Source organism: Somniosus microcephalus, chromosome 29 (genome assembly GCF_052327205.1).
Source record: "Somniosus microcephalus isolate GS21.2 chromosome 29, FLI_Smic_1.0, whole genome shotgun sequence".
NCBI lineage: Eukaryota > Metazoa > Chordata > Chondrichthyes > Squaliformes > Somniosidae > Somniosus > Somniosus microcephalus.
In genome coordinates, this window is record NC_141015.1 from 25,975,903 (window position 1) to 25,982,944 (window position 7,042).

The following is a 7,042-nucleotide window of genomic DNA, read 5'->3' on the forward strand; positions in this document are numbered from 1 at the left end:
GAGGAGAGAGAGTTGGAGAGGCCGGAGGGGGTTAGGCAGGGAATTCCAGAGCTTGGGGCCTAGGCAGCTGAAAGGAGCAGGAACATGGGTTTTCTTTCTCTCTACCCTAGATGCAGTGAAGCCAATTCATAGCCTGCCAAATACTGCCCCTGCTGGGATTAGCTGACTCAGCATAGACAGGATATGGCACCTGAGCTCTTCTCTCTGTCTGGCTTCGCGCTGCACCACCCACATGGCAGGCAGGGCAGCTCATGTATTTTTTTTGGTGAATTGTTAAAAACTCTTAACACAACAAGACTGATGTCTCTGTGCTGGCGAAGTCACACAGACTACTGCGGGAGTTCTGCCTGCAATGTAGGAGGTGCGACAGCATTTTTCAGTCCTTATTATGATGTGCATATTGGTCAACCTCCTTGGATTATCAAAGGTTTATCAAAGCGTAAACATTGTAATTGCAATTTAATTATATGGAGTCATGCACATGTTCTGAGATTGAGACATAGATACATCTGGAATGTTTGTTTTTAACAGTAACAGTCCTCAATAAACATCTTATAATGAGATTACCATACAGTTTTCCTGCTTACAGCTTTGGTGTATCTTTTTTTCATGGTATTTTACAGGGACTAGGTGATGGGGCAGGTTAGTACAATTGCCTTTCACCACTGGGATCTGGGCTCATATTGAATCTAGACTCACGGAATCAGGGTCTCCTCTTTTGATAGCTAGAACAGTGCTGTGTGAAATAACCTGGGCATTTTCAAACCAGTTCCTAGTGAATGTAGGCAAACAAAACTGACCCTCAATGCCTTACTCAGGGAGGCCACAAGGATAGTTGTTGCAAAATGAAAATGTCACACAGGTGCAGTAAGGGGTGCTCTTCTGAGGTGGGGCAGAGGGACCTTTACTCTGCAACTGGTTGAATTCTGAAATGGGAATGTTCAGCACTGGCATTAACAGCACTAATATCCCTCAACTGGATAAGTCATCGGCCTAGAAATTTGGTGGGCTGCGCCACCAGTTAGCGCCTAAAGAGGGCACTCAGTGGCTTTAGCGCCACTGGCCACGCCTCCAGCAATATTTAGCTGGGGCGCTAATGGCAGCGTTAGGCTGTTGTGCTGCACCGCCACCGATGACATCATCGGTGTGCGCAGCACCCCGCTACCACCCCGATCTCGATATTCGGTAGCGCCCGCCTCTGTAGCGCCGTTCGCAAATCGCGCCCGGTTCACAGGGCCTACCTGTGGCGGCAGTGGCGCAAATTAAGGTGGAGGTGCGGGGCGGCCGTTTTTTTCGGCAGCCGCCTGCCAGCACCTCCATCCCCGACCTCCTGATCTCCCCCCGTGGCAGTGCTGGCTGTTTTCCAAGAGTCCGGCACTTCTCCTCAGTGCCGGGCTCTTTTGCCGGCACCCGCGATCTCTGTTCGCGCTGGTGCAGGCCCCTCCCCCTTAAGAATGGGAGGAAGGCCTGCAGTACCGCAGCGCGCCGTGCCGCAGCGTGTGGCGCTGCAGCACGTTGCGCTGCGATATTCAGTTTCAGCGCCCTAAGAGGGACGCGGAGCGCCTCGAGCCTCGCCCCGTGTCCCTCTTGGGGCGCTCAAGCTTAATTTCCGGCAGTCGCAACTGCTCCGATCGCTGCGCTAATTCCGGCGCCCAGGCGAGCTTGGCGCCCCGTTTGCGACTCCACCGAATTTCTCCCCCATAGAGTCATACCAGCACAGAAGAAGGCCATTCGGCCCATCTAGTCCATGCCGGCTCTCTGTAGAGCAATCCAGTCAGTCCCATTCCCCCTCTCAATCCCCGTAGACTTGCAAGTTTATTTCCCTCAAGTGCCTATCCAGTCTCCCTTTGAAAACATTGAGTGTCTCCGCTTCCACCACTTCCGCCAGCAGTGAGTTCCAGGTCTTCACCACTCGCTGTGTAAAAAAGTTTTTCCTCACATCCCCCTGTATCTCTTGCCCAAAATCTTAAATCTGTGTCCCCTTAATCCTTGTACCATCAACTAGTGGGAACAGCCTTTCTCCATCTAGCCTATTCAAACCCGTCATAATCTTATACACTTCTATCAAATCACCCCTCAACCTCCTTTGCTCTAATGAAAACAAATCCAGCTTCTCCAACCTGTCCACTTTTAAGTGTAAAATTCACTTAAAAATAAACAAGTTGCCTTACTGGTGAGAAGGAGATTTTTTTAAATCATTCAACTCCGCTGGACTGCTGGTCAGAGTTGACATTTCCTATCAATTCCTGATTTGTAATTTCCTCGGATGATGGTGAGACATGGCATCCACTCCTCACCCAATCCTCCCAGTCACCCCTCCCCCTGCTGTTCATCCTGCTACAAACCGCCTGTTAAATGGAGCATCAGTCCAGCCACTGAGAGGAGGTTCTATTTATGGTAAAAGTTCTAATCAGAGTTTACATATAATGGAATCTATAAGCTTCTCTTCCTCGCCAACATCATCAAATGGGCCATTGTCACCCAACTCTAGAACCTCCTCTCCCATCACTTCCTATCTGAATCCCTTTTATCTGGTTTCAGGCCTGCCCACAGCACTCTTCAACTTCTTCTTAGGCAGTCCCTCGGAACCGAGGATGACTTGCTTCCACATTAAAAATGAGTTCTCAGGTGACTGATGTGTCCAATGCGGGACCTACAGTCTCTGTCACAGGTGGGGCAGACTGTGGTTGAAGGGGCGGGTGGGTTGGGTGCTTGGGTTGACGTGTGCTCCTTCCGCTGTTTGCGCTTGGCTTCCGCTTGCTCCCGGCGAAGAGACTCGAGGTGTTCGGCGCCTTCCCGGATGCTTCTACTCCACTTTGTGCGGTCTTGGGCCAGGGATTCCCAGGTGTCGGTGGGGACGTTGCACTTTGCCAAGGAGGCTTTGAAGGTGTCCTTGAAGCATTTCCTCTGCCCACTTGGGGCTCTCTTGCCGTGCCAGAGCTCCGAGTAGAGCGCTCGTTTTGGGAGTTTCGTAGCAGGCATGCAGACGATGTGGCCTGTCCAGTGGAGCTGATTGAGCGTGGTCAGAGCTTCGATGCTGGGGATGTTGGCCTGAGCGAGAACACTGACGTTGGTGCGCCTATCCTGCCAATGAATCTTGTGGAGGCAGCATTGGTGGTACCTCTCCAATGCTTTGAGGTGCCTGCTGTACATGGTCCATGTCTCTGAAGCATACAGCAGGGCAGGTATCACTACTGCTCTGTAGACCATGAGCTTGGTGCTGGGTTTGAGGTCCTGGTCTTCAACACTCTCTTTCTCAGGCGACCGAAGACTGCACTGGCACACTGTAAGCACTGAGACTGCCCTGGTTAATGTCAACAACAAAATCCTGTGTGACTGTGATCAGTGCATTCTCTGTCTTTATCCTCCTCCACAATCACTACAATTGATCACTTTATCCTCCTCCACAATCACAACAATTGATCACTTTATCCTCCTCCACAATCACAACAATTGATCACTTTATCCTCCTCCACTATCAATACAATTGATCACTTCATTTTCCTGCCCAGCCTCTCCTCTGGGCCTGCCTCAATGTTTCCATTCCTACCCCATCCCAATATGGAGCGTAAATTCATCTAATGGCTTCTCCTCCCATGCGCACACGATCAGCTGCAGTGTTCCCAGAGGTTTCATCTTTGGCCTCCTGTTCCTCATTTACATCCTGCCTTTCCCCAACATTATCTGTAAGTGTGAGGTCAGGTCCATAAATATGCTGAACATTTATGTTGCCTGCCCATTGCCACACTCAACTCCATGACTGTTGCTGTGCTGTCCAGGATGAGCCACAACTTTTTCCAGCTCAGCATTGACAAGAACAAAGTCACGCTATTTGGCTCCCCCAGAAATGTTGTACCTTATCCCCCAACTTCATCCCCACCTCCTGGCTGCACACATGGACTGAACTGACGATGTGTAACCTTGGCATTCTGTTGATCCTAGAATGAGCTTCAGTTCCCAAAACTGGTCTATCACCAAGACCATCTACTTTCACCTCTGTAATATCGCCAGCCTCCATCCCTGAATCACCCTCAATGTTACTGACACCCTTGTCCACACATTCACGACCTCCAGGCTTAACTTGTCCAATGCACTCCTGACCTCCAACCTACAAGTTTAGCTCAGCCAGAACTCCGCAGCCCACATCCTGTCCTGTACTAAGTCCACTCGCCTACCACCCATATTCTTAGTGACCCCCCACTCACTCCCTGTACCCCAATGGATTGAATTCGAATCCTCATCCTCCATGTGCTTCCCCCATCCTCTATCTGCAATCTCTACATCCCAGTTCACATTCGCTGCCCTGCCCCCTCCCTACTCCACCACTAATGGCAGAGATTTCACCCCCGCAAACTTTGTAAATTCTTCCACCTTGCCTCGTCATCCCCTACCTTCCAAAGCTTCCTAAAAAGCTACCTCTTTGACCTCTCTGATGTTCACCTTCCCTCGCTCCTCTCCCAATTCCTGCTTGCTATCCCATTGTTCCCTCTGTAAAATGCTGTTTTCCTGTCTGGAGGAAAAATTGACCCAATATGCGGGTAACCCCGTTAAACAGCATTCTCACTATTCCTAATTTAACTGAGCCTTCTTGGATTGGGCAGTGCCATCACTGCCTCTCATAGACACTAAAGTTCTGCAAGGATGCACCAATGCGAAAGTATTCTTCCTCATGTTTTTCCATTTTGAGCTGGTGAGTACAGATACACCGTTAGTTTCATTTGTTCACTGGATGTGGCTAACACGTGGCCAACACTAGCAAGGCTGCTTCATTGCCCATCTTTAGTTGCCCTGCGAAGGAGGCAATGGGCCTTCTTCTTGAAGCTCTGCAGCCCTTGCAGGAATGGTACTTCCACAATGATGTTGGGAAGGAGATTCCAAGGGGAACATTTTGACTTTAGACGCGAGTGTGAAACGTGCGATAGCGGCTCAGCCACCCGTTAGACATCTCTCCTGAGTTCGGGCGAGGTGTAGAACGTGTGGCCAAGCCGATATCTCCCGTTTCACACTTGCCCCCCAGGAGTTCAACCCGACCAATGTGCAAAAATGGCAGTGGGTCCACCTGTACAGAAGCAAAAAACTTCGGATGCTGGAAATCTGAAATAAAAACAGAAAATGCTGGAAACACTCAGCAGGTCAGGCAGCATCTGTGGAGAGAGAAACAGAGTTAACGTTTCAGGTCGGGGAGCTTTCAGTTCTGAAGAAAGGTCATTGACCTGAAACATTGACTCTGTTTCTCTCTCGCCACAGATGCTGTCTGACCTGCTGAGTATTTCCAGCATTCTCTGTTTTTATATTATATTAGAGGGAACACCTGAATCATAGATCAATAACCGCTTTAACCTTTATTCAGCATTTTGTCATAATCTGCACCTGTGGTGATTGTCAGTCTCTTTTTTCACTGCCTCTCCCTGTTCTCCACATTTAATTCTAATAACCACCTTTCTGTGGGCTGTCAATATCCCACTTAATATCACCTAATTGTTATTTCCTGACTTATCTCAGCTTTTCTTTGATTCATTTCAACTTTGGCATGACCTGCTCCATGGGCCTTGACCCATCCCTTCCATTTTCAATTTTTTATATAGATATATATATAAAATTATTATCGAGCTATTTGGGAAAAGAGCGCCCCTCCCCAGAACAATTGCCCTCCTCCCACCTTCAGATGACCCAGGACTTTCCCTCTAGGGATAGGGCTAATCCGAATATCAGTTGAAGCTGGAATTTGAACTCTGGGATCTCCCTGTTGACAGTCTAGCATTGTAGCTATGGGGGCCTTCTAGTGCTGCCTATAATGCCGTATTATTCCACAAACTTTACATTTTGATGAGCCTGATGAAACCTAATCATTTTTTTGTGTTTAAAAACAATTACATCAGCTCCAAGTCAACATAACAAACTGTGTCTGTTCATTAACTTGCTTTACAATGAATGGTTTCCATTAGCAGCTAACAGCAGGGTTGGCTCTCTTTGTACAGGACAAGATATCTTGGTGGCAGACTCGTACAAAGATAACTACAATTATTGTCTCTCAGCAGAAGCGCCACTGGGACTAGAATCTGTATCATGAGTCTTGATTGTACCTACCTGGTATCTAAAGTATATATCTCTTACCCATTGTTTACTGTAGAATTACCTTGAACCTGTAGAGCACCCAGCTGTCATTCTGAATTGCCTACATGGCAGATACTGTCTGGGTCACAGAGTCACCTGGCACCAGGGGTAATGAGCACCTTTGTTGGAAGTTGCTGCTATTTATCATCGTAAATAATGGTGCTGAAACGTACACTGTTTGATGACAGGCTCATCAGCTGATGGCAATTTAGTCTAATTTGTGTGGACCACTCTTTTACAGTCGGGGCTGGTAACTGAGACAGAGGCCGCAATGACACAGCAGACAGCCGATGACAGCCATCAGGTGACTACTGTATGGGGGCTTGTTATACTCCGCCCTACTGGAACAGCGGGATTGCCAATTAGAACTAGCTGCTTTGAATTAGAACATTTCAAAGAGACCACGAAGAAACCGTTCCTGAAGTCGAAGAGTCTCAACAAGGAGACATTAAATCCCGAGTGATAGCTGAAGGGGAAAAGCAGCCAAACAGAGAGGGATGTTGTATTACAAGAACTCTCCTTACAGCACTTGGGACTGACTGTCAGGCAATTCAGCTGAAGTGCTTCAATGTAACGAGAATGGATTGCCACGTATTTTTGCTCCCTCTGTCTGTGATTTATGTGGGCTGCTCATTCAGTTGTATGCGCCTTTTCACAAAAATAAAACTGAAACAAATCCTGAGCGCAGAAAAAAAAAACGCTGGAACTGTTTCTGTGCAACTAACTCCTGTTTCTGTTCTGAATTTAAAGAGCGAATCCGCACGCACTCAAGAGAAAAATGCCAAACTGCTTTTAAGTGCGGAGTCCAGCAAAGTCACTGGCTGCTTATTTTAGTCGTTTAGGTAAGAAATACAGGAGCAGCAGTGCTTTCAAACACATTCTCCCAGCACTGAGAGGAGTAATGCTTGTGAACGCAGGCCCGGGGTGG

The 7,042-nt window shown here is 48.2% G+C and overlaps 1 long non-coding RNA gene across 1 annotated transcript in view; it reads left to right on the top strand.

The window, feature by feature from the left end:
* LOC147098568 (uncharacterized) overlaps positions 1-6,838 on the top strand; it is a 32,691-nt gene extending 25,853 nt beyond the window's left edge. Inside the window, exon 2 of the long non-coding RNA XR_015074164.1 lies at positions 6,356-6,838. This is a non-coding gene — a long non-coding RNA (uncharacterized LOC147098568). The remainder of the gene's footprint in view (positions 1-6,355) is intronic.
* Positions 6,839-7,042: the final 204 nt, after the last annotated feature.